This window comes from Orycteropus afer, unplaced genomic scaffold (genome assembly GCF_000298275.1).
Source record: "Orycteropus afer afer isolate SDZICR_OR568_19922 unplaced genomic scaffold, OryAfe1.0 scaffold00349, whole genome shotgun sequence".
Taxonomy (NCBI): domain Eukaryota; kingdom Metazoa; phylum Chordata; class Mammalia; order Tubulidentata; family Orycteropodidae; genus Orycteropus; species Orycteropus afer.
Genome location: NW_006921936.1, coordinates 2,840,182 through 2,853,941, shown reverse-complemented (window position 1 = coordinate 2,853,941; position 13,760 = coordinate 2,840,182).

Below are 13,760 nucleotides of genomic sequence, written 5' to 3'. Positions count from 1 at the left end.
AGATGGATTGACATGGTGGCTGCAATGATGGGCTCAAGTATAGCAGGGATTGTGGGGCTGGCGTGGGATCGGGCAGTGTTTCATTCTGCTGTGCATTGGGTCGCTATGAGTCAGAAATGACTCAATGGCACTTAACAACAACAACAGAGAAGATAAGAAATGTAGTAATGGTTCACATCAAAACTCTGCAAGCAAGAATAAATCCTTGGAATAAGAAAATGTAAATGTTGCAAGTGAAGCTCAGACTCTTCGTCAAAAACTTAAATTCATCACTTAACTCTATCAAAAACTTGAAAAAGAAAAAAGCTAACTAACAAAAAATGCTGACTCTCCCAGGAAATTAACAACAGAAGGAAGGTATAGTTTAGAGGTACACAAATAGTGTTGCAAAGCAGATGAAGACATGAACCATAGTCTGAAGAATAAAATACCTACAAAAAAACATGCTAAAACTTAAAGAGGTAGAAAGACCAATGTGTTTCTTGATATGCAATTGATAGCTCTAACTGATCAGGCTGATTGATCTACTTCCGTAGTGATACTGCCTCCGAAACCCAAGGAGGGGTCGCTATGAGTTGGGGCCGACTCCATGGCACATAACAGCAACAACAACAACAAGAGGCAAAAATACATGCAGAAGACCAAAGTTAACTGAAGTAGATGTTAAATTTGAGTTTTTGGACAGGTCATTCAAGGGCTGCACTGAAGATAGTCCAAAAAGAGCAGAGAATCCTCTGGCTTACCCTCTCAAAGCATGTCTAGTTGGGGAGGGATGGTGATTGATGATTTGGAGGTTTCCCATGTTGACCAGATTGCAGATCCCATGAAATAGATCCCAGAAGGACTGTCATTTCAGCAGGCCAATTGTATTCTGTTCCATTGCAAGAAAATTTACCTCTGCCCTTGACTCTGATCATCAATCTTGACCAACAGGAATCATAATATCTTATGTGCTTTTATTGATAGAACAGGATGTTCAGTAGTATCCCCAAAACTGGAGTCTAGTGGGAAGGATATTAAAGATGCTTTTTAGTAATTTGCATTCTCACCAACTGTTTCTTTATTTGAACATGAAGCACTTGGTTCAGGTTTCCTTCCTCTACCTTGTAACCTATTTATGGGCTTATAAAGTGAATGAGAGGTGTGGTGGCATAGTGCCTAAAGCACTTGACTACTAACCAAAAGGCTGGAGGTTCAAACTCACCAACCACTCCCTGGAAGGAAGGTTGAGCAATCTACTTCCATAGTGATACTGCCTCAGAAACCCAAAGAGGGGTGGCTATGAGTCGGGTCCAGCTGGAAGGCAGTGTGTGTTTTGTTTAAAGTGAATGGATCAAGGAGGACATTTGATGAGAAGAGGATCTCCTTTTTTTCCTTCAGGAAGCATATGATGTATCCCTGGCCCATTCCTTTCCTCCAGGTGACTTCCCTGGCCAATCTTCTTCAATAACATTAGAACATGTCTACCTACCAAAAAATTTCCTCCTCATACTTGTCAAAATCCTGAATTTTACCTCCTACAGCCCCTTTCGAAAAGAACAAATGAGTCCACCATGAAGCTGAATCCTCTTGTAAACTTTTATTGAATATCTGAGATTCAAGTAAGAAATGGTGTCACTTTTTTAAAAGTCATTATACATTCTCTCCCTTTTACTTTTACTGCCCTGGATTTGGCGATTGTACATTTGCTCAGTTCTAAGTTTGATGCTATTATAACTGAGGCATAGGATTTTGTAAGTAAAGATGATTTATTAGCTAAAATTATATGAATGGATTATTCCTGACTCTTCACTGGACTCTCTAGGTTGTGGAATACTATATTATGAAGTGATTAAATAACCGGCCATAGCATAGCTATAACAGATATTCTTCATAAGAAGTTAAGCAACTAGGTAGATTTTAAACTTTATAGATCATTTCTGTTTGCTAGTAATTTAGTAGATTTTATTAGTAATTTATTAAAATTTAATTTTATTAGTAATTTAATAAAATTAGTAATTTAATAAAATTTAATTTTATTAGTAATTTATTAGATTAGTAATTTATTAGATTGCTAAAGTGCCTTGAAATTTAGGTAAATATTTTATAATTGGTCTAAATAGACAAATAAAAAACTTGAAGCCCAGGAGAAATGCATAAGGGAAAAGCAATTCTTTGTTCTTTCAGTGAAATGACTACTTAGAAGAGGTCAACCTGTCTAGAGGCGTACTTCTGTGTGTTAAATAGCTTATTAGAAAACTCAGATAAGTCTTTCATACTCACAGATGTCTATTCCTTTGGAGAAAGTGAAACTCCAGCCCTCACTTTATATCATACCTAATTAAATGATTCAATGTTGGTATCCATGTTTGTAAGTTTCCCACTCCACTTCTAAGGAATTTAGAACAATTTTATTTTTTTTAAATGCTTTGTGTCCATTCTCTTGCTTCCTGCTTTATGTATGTTTTCAACATGTGTAAGACTTCCGCTTCCCATTTTTCTAGTTAGTTTCAGTGTGCCGATGTATATTGATCACGTGGAATACAGTGTGTATGGGGATAACTTAATGCTCACAGTATTTCTGCAGTGATACCGCCTCAGAAACCCAAGCAGGGGTTGTGACCAGTAGGATCTGATTCAATGGCAGTGAGGACTTTGTGTGTGTGTGTGTGTGTGTGTGTGTCCAGCAGCTGGTCTCTGATTCTCTTGACACAATACAATTGTTCAAGTGGGAGGATTAGAAAAAGAAGAGCCCTTATGTTTAGGTTAATTGTAAACAGCTCAAATTAAAACTTCACACTGTGGTTTTATGTAAAAAAAAAAAAAAAAAAAACTAAACAGATCCTACTACCACATACCAGTGAAAGAAAATTTTGTCAACTATACAAGCCAACATCAGACTGATATTTAAATATCCCATATCTGTGAATTGCAGCAGGGATATATCTTCCAGGAGGGAGGAAAATGGTGGAATGGTGTTATCTGCATCTCACAAGAGAGCAGAGGGGACAGGCGAGTTTCCACTCATCAGAATGGAACTATAAATATTGGCCTCAGCACAGCTCCTCATGAGAGTTATGGTTTCTTCTGAAGGGAGAACAAATCAGCAGAATCAACATGATTATGTGAAGAAACATTAAGAAGAGATTCTTCATCTTCCAGGGAAATGGAATGATGTGGCATATAAACTGAATAAAATATTTGCACAAAATACTACATTCTTTAAATCAAATAGCATTCTTAAAATAAATGTGGGTATCCTTGTAAATTCTATGCATAAATTTACTACTAGACATTAATAAAGTAGTAACTGGGGAGAAGCCTAATAAAAAACTTAAAAATAAAATATTTTATTTTTAAGTTTTTTATTAGGCTTCTCCCCAGTTACTACTTTATTAATGTCTAGTAGTAAATTTATATATTTTATTTTTAAGAATAAATAAAATACTAAAATTGAACTAGACATTTTAGCATGCTTTGATAGAGTTTAATTAGCTCTTACCTTTTTATTAAAACCATAGAATCAGAGAGACATTGTTCCACATTATATACCCTTAATTAATGTTAATGCAAACATAGAAGACATATTATATATTTTGCCTTGGTGAAGTCAATCTGAAAGTTAATAATATCAAAATCAATCATAGAGTTCTCATAAGAATCTGTGACAATAATATATTGAAAACATGTTAGTGGATTTAAAACATAATAAATTTTGAATATAAGCTTTATATAATACTATATAAGCTAGTCAATTGAAAATAAATTCTCACTGTTAGAAATAATACTTTTTTACTGTTATAACAGTCATTATTAATATAAAAAGGATGGGAGTTTGAACATCATATTTTTACAAAACATTTGATATAAAAATAGTTTTATAAATAATTTTGGGAGATTTTCATATTTGCACTAAGTACTCAAAATCAGAAAGCGAGCTATCAGAAAGCAGATGAGATTTTTTACATTTGATTATATTATATCTATATAGTAGGTTTCTTGCAGCACTTGGAAGTGTATGTGTCTCCTATTACAAAATAATATTAGAATTATCTGAATAATTTAGACCCCAAAGTCTTATTAATAACTAAAATATCACTATAAAAATCCACTGAGTTATATAAATGTGCATTTACATTTATAACCTCCTTTCTCTTCTAAAAATGAATCTAAGCACAGGTTTAGTTAATGACTAAGCAAAGATGTGAGGTGGTGTACGTCGTTGTTGTTAGGTGCCGTTGAGTCATCTCTGACTCATAGTGACCTCATGTACAGCAGAACAAAACACTGCCCAGTTCTGTGCCAGCCCCATGATCTTTGCTATACCTGAGCCCATCGTTGCAGCCAATGTGTCAATCCATCTTGTTGAGGGCCTTCCCCTTTTTCATTGCCCCTTCACTTTGCCAAGCAGGATATCCTTCTCCAGGGAATGGTCCCTTCTTACAAAATGACCAAAGTAGGTGAGATGAAGTTTGGCCGTTCTCGTTTCCAAGGAGCATTCTGGCTGCACTTCCTCCAGGAGATATTATTAGTTCTTTTAGCAGTCCATGGTACTTTCAGCATTCTTCACCAACACCACAACTCAAAAGCTCCTCTTTGGTTTTCCTTTTTCATTCCCCAGCTCTCAAACACATATGAGGTGATTGAACATACCATCACTTTTGTCAAGGACACCTTAGACTTCAAGGAAACACCTTTGCTCTTCAGCCCTTGAAAGAGGTCCTTCACAGCAGATTTGCCCAATGCTCTATGACATCTGATATTTTGACTACTGCTTCCATTGGTGTTGATTGTAGAACCAAGTAATATGAAGTCTTTGACTACTTCAATCTTTTCTCCATTTATCATGATACTGCTTATTAGTGTCATTGGGAGGATTTTTGTTTTCTTTATACTGAGGTGTAATCCAGAGTACAATCTATACTCTTCAAACTTCATCAGTAAGTGTTTCAATTCATCCTCACTTTCAGCAAGCAAAGTTATGTCATCTGCATAACGTAGGTTGTTAGTGAGTCTTCCTCCAATCCTGATGCTACTTTCTTCTTTGTATAGTCCAGCTTCTCAGATTATTTGCTCAGCATACAGATTGAATAAGTATGGTGAAAGGATACGACCCTGATGCAATCCCTTCTTCATTTTAAACCATTCAGTGTCCCCTTCTTCTGTTCAAACATCAGCCTCCTGGTCTATGTACAATTTCCTCATGAGCACAATTAAGAATGGAACTCCCATTCTTCCCAATGTATGATGAACACAATCAAATATTTTTTTCATAGTCAATAAAACACAAGTAAACATCTTTCTGGTATTCTTTGCTTTGATCCAAGATTCATCTGACATCAGCAATGGTACACCTTGTTCCACTTCCTCTTCTCAATCCAGCTTGCATTTCTGGAAGTTCTCTGTCAATATACTGCTGCAACCATTTTTGAATTATCTTCACTTGTGTGCAATATTAATGATATTGTTTGATAATTTCCACATTCTGTGGGATCACCTTTCTTAGGAATGGGTACAAATAGGGACCTTTTCCAGTCAGTTGGCCAAGTAGCTGTCTTCCAAATCTCCTGGCATTGCCAAGGAAGTGCCTCTAACATGACATTCATTTATTGAAACATCTCAAGGAGTACCGTCAATTCCTAGAGCCTTGTTTTTCACCACTTCCCTCAGTGCAGCTTCTACTTGTTCCTTCAGTATCATTGGTTCTTGATCATACGCAATCCCCAGAAATGAATGAACATCAACCAATTCTTTTTGGTACAGTTATTCTGTGTATTCCTTCCATCTTCTTTTGATCTTTCCGGCACCATTCAATATATTGCCCATAGAATCTTTTAATATTACAACTCTAGGCTTGAATTTCCTCTTCAGTTCTTTCAGCTTGAAAAATGCCAACTGTATTCCTCCCTTTTGGCTTTCCAACTCCATGTCTTTGCACATTTCGTTATAATAATTAACTTTGTTTTCTTGGGCTGCTCTTTGAAATCTTCTGTTCAGCTCTTTTATCTTGTCATTTCTTCCCTTTTCTTTAGCTACTCTCCACTCAGGCACACGTTTCAGAGTCTCTTCTGACATCCTTTTTGGTCTTTTCTTCTATTCCTATCTATTTAATGACCTTTTGCTTTCTTCATGGATGATGTTTTTGATGTCATCCCACAATTCCTCTGGTTTAAGGTTATTGGCATTCAATGCATCAAATCTATTCTTTAAATAGTCTCTAAATTCTTAAATAGTCAAGGTCATATTTTGGCTCTCATGGACTTGTTTTAATTGTCTTCAACTTCCACTTGAACTTGCAATTGAGCAGTTGATGGTCAATTCCACAATCAGTTTCTGGCCTTGTTTTGGCTGAAGATATTGAGCTTCTTTATTGCCTCTTGCCACAGATGTTGTCAGTCTGATTCTTGTGTACTCCACCTGGTGAATTCCATGTGTATAGCCACCATTTGCATTGTTGAAAAAAGGTATTTTCAATGAATAAGTCATTGGTCTTGCAAAATTGTATAAAGCAATCTCCAGCATTATTTCTATCCCCAAGGCCACATTTTCCAACTACCAGTGATTCTTCTTTGTTTTCAACTTTTGCATTCCAGTCACCAGTGATAAGCAGCACATCTTGATTGCATATTTGGTCAATTTCAGGCTGCAGAAGTTGGTAAAAATCTCCAATTTCTTCATCTTTGGCTTTGGTGGTTGGTGCATAAACTTGAATAATAGTAGTACTAACTGGCTTTCCTTGCAGGTGTATGGATATTATTCTATCAGTGACAGCATTGTATTTCAGGATAGATCTTGAAACATTCTTTGTAATGATGAATGACACACTGTTCCTCTTTAATTTGTTATTCCCGGCATAGTATATCATATGATTATCTGATTCAAAATGGCCAAAACTGGTCCATTTCAGCATATTAATGCCTAGGATATCAATCTTTATGTGTTCCATTTTATTTTAGACAACTTCCAATTTTCCTAGTTTCATACTTTGTACATTGCATGTTCTGATTATCAGTGGATATTTGCAACTGTTTCTTCTCATGTTGAGTCAGGCCACTTCAGCAAATGGAAGTCCCAAAAGCTCTACTTTATCCATATTGTTAAGGTAGGCTCTACTCTGATGAGGCAGCTCTTTTCCAGACATATTTTGAGTGCCTTCTGACCTGAGGGGCTCATCTTCTGGCACTGTATTTGACAATGTTTCAGAGCTATTCGTGAAATTTTCCAGTAATACATCAGACTGTGTTCCACTATTATTCATGAAGTTTTCCTGGCTAATTCTTTTAGAAGTGGATGTCCTCTTCCTTCTTCCAAATCTGTCTCAGTCTGGAAGCTCCACCGAAACCAGTCCACCATGGGCATCCCTTCTGGCACAGCCTCCAGCCTCTCAGCAACACACAAGCCACCACAGTATGACAAACTGACAGACAAGTTCCTCTCCCTTAGCTGTTCCAAGCACTCCACTCACTTCCTGGGCTTCCCTCTACCAGTTCCTGCCAACCCTGTCTGCCACTGCTCCCTGCTGCCTGGGGGCTGCAAGTGGTGTATGTTAGAATCTCTGTTTAAAAGTGTGCATATAAGTAAATCTCTAGCCATTTATTTAAAAGGTCCAGAAAGAACTACTAAATGAAAAAAATCTCTTCAAATTGTATGGCAGAGAATTCAGAATTCTGCCTGCTAGAGCAATCCTGTTGAGATAAAGTATTTTCCCTGAAAAGCTCTAATAAATGGTAAAATATGAAATTAATTCAATATAGCAACCATTTAGCAACATTATTATATCCCAATTTAAAACACAAAGGTAACTTGATGTAATTTCTGTCCTTGAGTTTGTAGACTTGGGAAGACACAGGCATTCATATAAATGATTACAATGAGATCAAGTGAATCCTATAATTGTCATCCCTGAGAAGAGAGAGTGAATGACACAGGTGAAGGGCTCATCTTTCAGAGATGACAAGGATCAGAGTTCCAAAACACTGAAGCATGAAAGATCACTTGAAATACATTTGGAAAATGGCAGATAATTGAGTGTGGCTAAGACATAGGATTCTTGGAGAAAGTAGCATATAGGGCTAAAAAAATTAATCAGACAATGGCAAACTAGAAAAAGAATTAGAGTCAAGAGTTATCTAAACAGATTTGTATTTCAGAACATTATTTTTGGCAGCCGAGTTGGTTGAATTGGAAAATAGATTTAGCATTTAGATAGGAACATATTGCAAAGGCCAAAAGGATAGGTGCTATCAGGACAAGGGCTTTACTTGGAACCTGAACACCTGGAGTACAAAAGAAAAACCAAAAAAGTTGTAGTGAGAAAATGTAGAAGAGCTTCTCCTTAATTTATAGTCTTTTCCCAAAGCCACTGTTATTTTATGTCACAAAAGGGTACTTTCAGTTGTGTCCCACTCTTAACCCAGCTTCAGCAGTGAACTCCACACTCTTTCTGGAGTTGACTACATGATTCTTCTTGGAATGTGTGGGATTTTCATTTCAGTAGTGATTGAGAGACTACGAAAGCACAGACTATGTTGTAATATTTTGCACAGAGTTTAAGGGCTTCAAGTCTGGTAGACAATAATGAGTTACCAAGAAAAAGCACCTAGCCAAGTCCTTAGTTTTCATACTTCAGTTCAACTTAAAAAAAAAAAAAAAAAAGGTCCATTGGTCTTTGAATGTTCTGTAACTGTAAAGTGATTACAAGGAAGAAAGAGGTGAAACAGAAACTCAAAAAAAAAAAACAAGAAAATAAAGGAAAACACACACAAAAAAAAGGAATATTGTGTTATTTAGTAGCATATGAAACATTATAAAATCAGCTATATAGAAATTAGGGTATGGAAGGAAAAGGTATAATAAATGAAATCTAGATTATTAATATTTGAGATAAATAAAAGAGAAATGTGTGGAAATTGCCAGTGAGTTGTATTTATAAACAAGGCCATCAAGTTCTCTCCACAAATATGAGCAAAAACAATTAGTGAATGAGTTCACATAATTTCTGAGTTATCCAATTATGATATTTTCAAACTTAGAGAATGTTGGGTTTTATGGGTTAAAGAATATAAAGGACATACAATATCATATTAACAAAAATGATAGAAGACTTAATTTACATTAGCTTTAAGGACAACTGCTTTGGTAGTAAAATCAAGTAAATATAGAAAAATTTCCCTATCTCAGCACATTGTATTTGCTTACTTAATGCTTAATTTTTATATTGCTTCTTTAAATGTTATTATTTTCATATACTGCATGCTTTCTTTGAAATAAAGTAACATGGTTTTCTCAAACTGACCTCAAAATTAGCTAAAAATAGATATAAAAGAGCTAATTGATATTGGGAAAATAAAGACTTCAGTGAGCACAAAGATAATTAAAATTTATAGCAGAATGCCTGAAACAAATTAAAGGAAAAAAATTATTTGCTGAAATTAGTGCTATAGCACAATTCATGTATAACAGGTAGCAAAACTTTTACTGAGCAAGGTATTTTCAAGGAAAGGCTAACTAACCACTTGCCAGGAAGTTGATTCCCACTCAAGGTGACCCCCTGTGGGTCAGAGTGGAACTGCACTCCTTACGGGTTTTCTTTTGGAAGCAGAATGCCAGGTCTTTCCTCCAAGACAACTTTGGGTGGACTTAAACCATCAACTTTTCCTTTAGAAATCTAGCAGGTTACTGTTTATACCACCAGGGACTCAGTCAGAATAGAATTAAGAGCAATGGGTTTGTGAACGGCTACATTTCCTATGCCACCCTCCCCCACCATATTTAGGCTGGCAAATATTTTAATAGTTTGAAGCACCTATACGCTGGCTAGAGTGTGAGAAAATAAACATTCTCATATATTTGGGTAATACTTATATCAGCATGAGTGTTGCATGTTGTATCGTTTAGTTCGTGGGAAGATTATGTGCTTCCACTGCAAAAGTTAAATCGTCAAATCAGTGAGAGAACTGTGTACATGGTCCTCATGGACAGAAGTGGTACTTTCTTGTCAGTTATTCTAACCTGCTGTATTCCCAACAACATCATTAAAACCATCAGTACTTTTACACTCTTCTGATTTCAATGTAGTTACTTCTGCAGTTCACTTTATCAGGCATGTTCTTTCATTTCTATGTGTCTAATATTTATGTAGTTGTTGTGGTTATGTGCTGTCGAGTCGGCCCCGACTCATAGCAACCCCTCCTTGGGTTTCCGAGGCAGTATCACTACGGAAGTAGGATTGCCCAACCTTTTAGGTAAGGAGTACTTAAAACCTACTGCTATTGAGTCAGTCCTGACTCATAGCAACCCCTCCTTGGGTTTCTGAAACAGTATCTCTATGGAAATAGGTTTCCCAACCTTCCTTCTGAGGAGTGGCTGGTGGGTTTGAATCGCCAGCCTTCTGGCTAGCAGTCAAATGCCTTAGGCACTACACTGCCAGAGCTCCTAAAGAGTAGTTAGGTGATGCAAATTGTTAAGTGCACAGAAGGATGGCAGTCCAATATACCCAGAGGTGTCCCAGAAGATAGGTCTAGCTGTCTGCTTTCTAAAGATCACAGCCTGGAAAACCTTATGGAGCAACTGCTCTACACATATGTGATTGTCCTGAGTCAAATTCAATTTGACAGCAAATAACAACCGTAAGTACCGATGTTCAACTCTAGCACATACATTCACTTGTCACATGTTTCCTATTGGGTCTTACTTTTACGCATATGCTTATTTCCTTAACTAGTCAATGCTTTGAGGCCCAAAAATGAATTGTATGCATGTCATATCATCTAATACCTAGCACAATGTCTTTTTTCTTTTTTTTTAATAAATACATGGCCAGTAGCTGTAGTTTAATATATTATCATTCTTATCCAAAATGTTGAGGATTCTTATGCTTAGAACACACTAATCCTTAATGTTTGGGATAAGAATGATACAAATGAAAAAATATGCAAATCATTTAATAAAAACTATTGCTCAAGGAGTGTACAAGATTATGGGGATTCAATCATACAACAAAATTAATACGTTCCTAAGGAGCTCTGGTAACATAGAGCCTAAGACACTTGACTACTAATCAGAAAGCTGGTGGTTCAAACCCACCAGCCACTCACTCCTTGGAGAGAAGTTTGGACAATCTACTTAGATCATGATACCACCTCTGACCCCAAGGAGGGGTTGCTATGAGTTGGGTCCAACTTGACGGTACATAACAACAACAACAGCATGGTGCAGTAAGCAGGTCTAGTGATTTAGTGGTTAAGACCTTTTGCTGCTAACCAAAAGATCAATGGTTCAAACACACCAACCATTCCACAGAAGAAAGATGGGGCAGTCTGCTTCCATAAAGATTTACAGTCTTGGAAACCCAGTGAGGGTCACTGTGAGTCAGATTCAACCTGGTTGAACTCTTTTTTTTTTTTTTAAATGCTGCAGTAGTTAAAGTATTCAGGGACTTAAAAAAAAAAAAAAAAAAAAAAGGCCTGGCATTTGGAACCCACTAGCTGGTCCTGAGGGAGCTCTTGTAGCATAGTTCCTAAGGCACTTGACTGCTAACCAGAAGGCTGGCGGTTCAAACCCACCAGCCACTCTTCGGAAGGAAGATGGGGCAATTTACTTCTGTAGTGATACTGCCTTGGAAACCCAAGGAGGGGTCGCTATGAGTCGAGTCCGAGTCCATGGCTCATAACAACAATAAAAAGAGCTGGTCCTGAGAAGAAAAATGAAATAGTCTGCTTCCATAATGATGGGGTAGTGCCTAAGATATTTGACTGCTAACCAGAAGGCTGGCGGTTCAAACCCACCAGCCACTCCTTGAAAGGAAGACTGTAAACCTACTTTCATTGGGATAGTGCCTCAGAAATCCAAGGAGGAGTCATTATGAGTTGGAACTGACTCAATGGAGTGAGTTTGTTTTTTTTTGGTTGAGGGCAGTTCTACTCTGTCCTGTAGGGTTGCAAAGAGTTGGAATCAACTTGATGGCCGTGGATTATTAGGTTCTAAGAGAACATGAATGATATTAAATGATCACACTCATTAATATATATTTAAAATGGAAGAGAAACACAGTTATTTCATATACTTTTAAATTCAAGATTATTTAGCAAAGAAAAAAAAATCATTCAGCCAGATATATCCAGCTACCAATCAATGTCAACCACTCAAAAGGTATCAAAATTGAAGATCATGGATAGGGCAGGAGAAAAAGTGTGGAACAAAATTAAAAAAATAAAATAAAAATAAAAAAGACCATGTTTACCAGTCAGATAAAGACTGGTAAAACCTCCAAGCCTTGAGTCATCCTTTGGGTCTGGAATTGAACTCACTCTCATGGCTTAATTCTCAGCCAAACTATAGACTGGTCTATGAGCCTAACAACCACATCAGGGAGACGTATTCCTTGGAATAATCAACCATGGAGAACAGAAGGGTAGCACTTGCACAGGGAGAAAAGTATGGAATGCATAGGCAAGGATATAGGGAAAGGATGACCGCAGAGATGAAGTGGAAGGAGAGCTGTAGACTCTGGGGAATGTACTCAGTGTCACAAAGCAAAATGTGTATGAAGTATTGAAGATAAAACGATTCTGCTTTTATAATTTCATCAAAATCATAATAAAAGTTAAAATCACTCTTTTTCTGATTTCATGTACTAAGTGTTTCTGCAGAAAAATTGTCTTTTCTTCCATATGAAGGAACCACACTTCACTTTCTACATAATCAGGTAGACCTAACAAAAAAATGTCTCATGTGTTTTGACTGTGAAGGTGGCCCAGGACACTCCTTCTCTTTGTTTTACATCCTGGGCTCAGCTAAGGCAAGCCATATGCAACTAAGGCACAAAACATCCTGTCTTTTCAATTTGAAGTGTTCAGAGAAGATAATTTATTTGCCTTTTAGTCATTCATTTAAAATAAAGGATGTTGAAGCAATTGTTTTCCAATATTCCTATCACCAAAACTTGTAAGCATTTATGTAAAAAAAAAAAAGGTCTATATTTAATCCTCTCAAGTGGAAGTCAGCTTCAACAAGTAGACATTCATATCTTGAAATTGACGCTCTTTTTAGTGCCCTGAAGATCTTTCACTATGCTTGGCTGAATCTGCAACTCCTGTAAAGTGCAGGCAGACTCCAGTAACAAGAAATAAAGTGAATACTTTGCCTCCTCATACTTTTGCTATAGTCTACATTTGATCACTAACTTACAGAGATGGAATCTATTACTCGACATGCATTCCTTGCACAAATGAATATCTTCTAGCTATGTGTGATAGTTGGAGCTATATGTCAACTTGGCTGGACCAAAATTCTGCGTGGTTTAAGCAATTGTGATGTAAGTTGTTCTGATGATGAGATCAGATGTATATGTTTTGAGCATCCTGTCATTGAAAGGGAGTTTCGCTAGGAGTATGGCCTGCTTCCAGTATATTTATTGACATCCTGGGAACAGAGACACTCTGCTGTGGATCAGGATTCTTCCTACAACTGTCTGTGAGTGAACAATCCACCATTCATCCTGGAGATCTTAGACTTGTCATTCGTTGGAGTCAACAGCCAGTATGTTGTTGTTGTTGTTAAGTGCCGTAGAGTCGTTTCAGACTCATAGCGACCCCGTGCACAGCAGAATGAAACACCACCCGATCCCGCACCAGCCCCACAATCCCTGCTATACTTGAGCCCATCATCGCAGCCACTGTGTCAACCCATCTCGTTGAAGGCCTCCCCCTCTTTTGTTGACCCTCCACCCTACCAACCATGACATCCTTCACCGGGAATGGTCCCTTCTTACAACATGACCA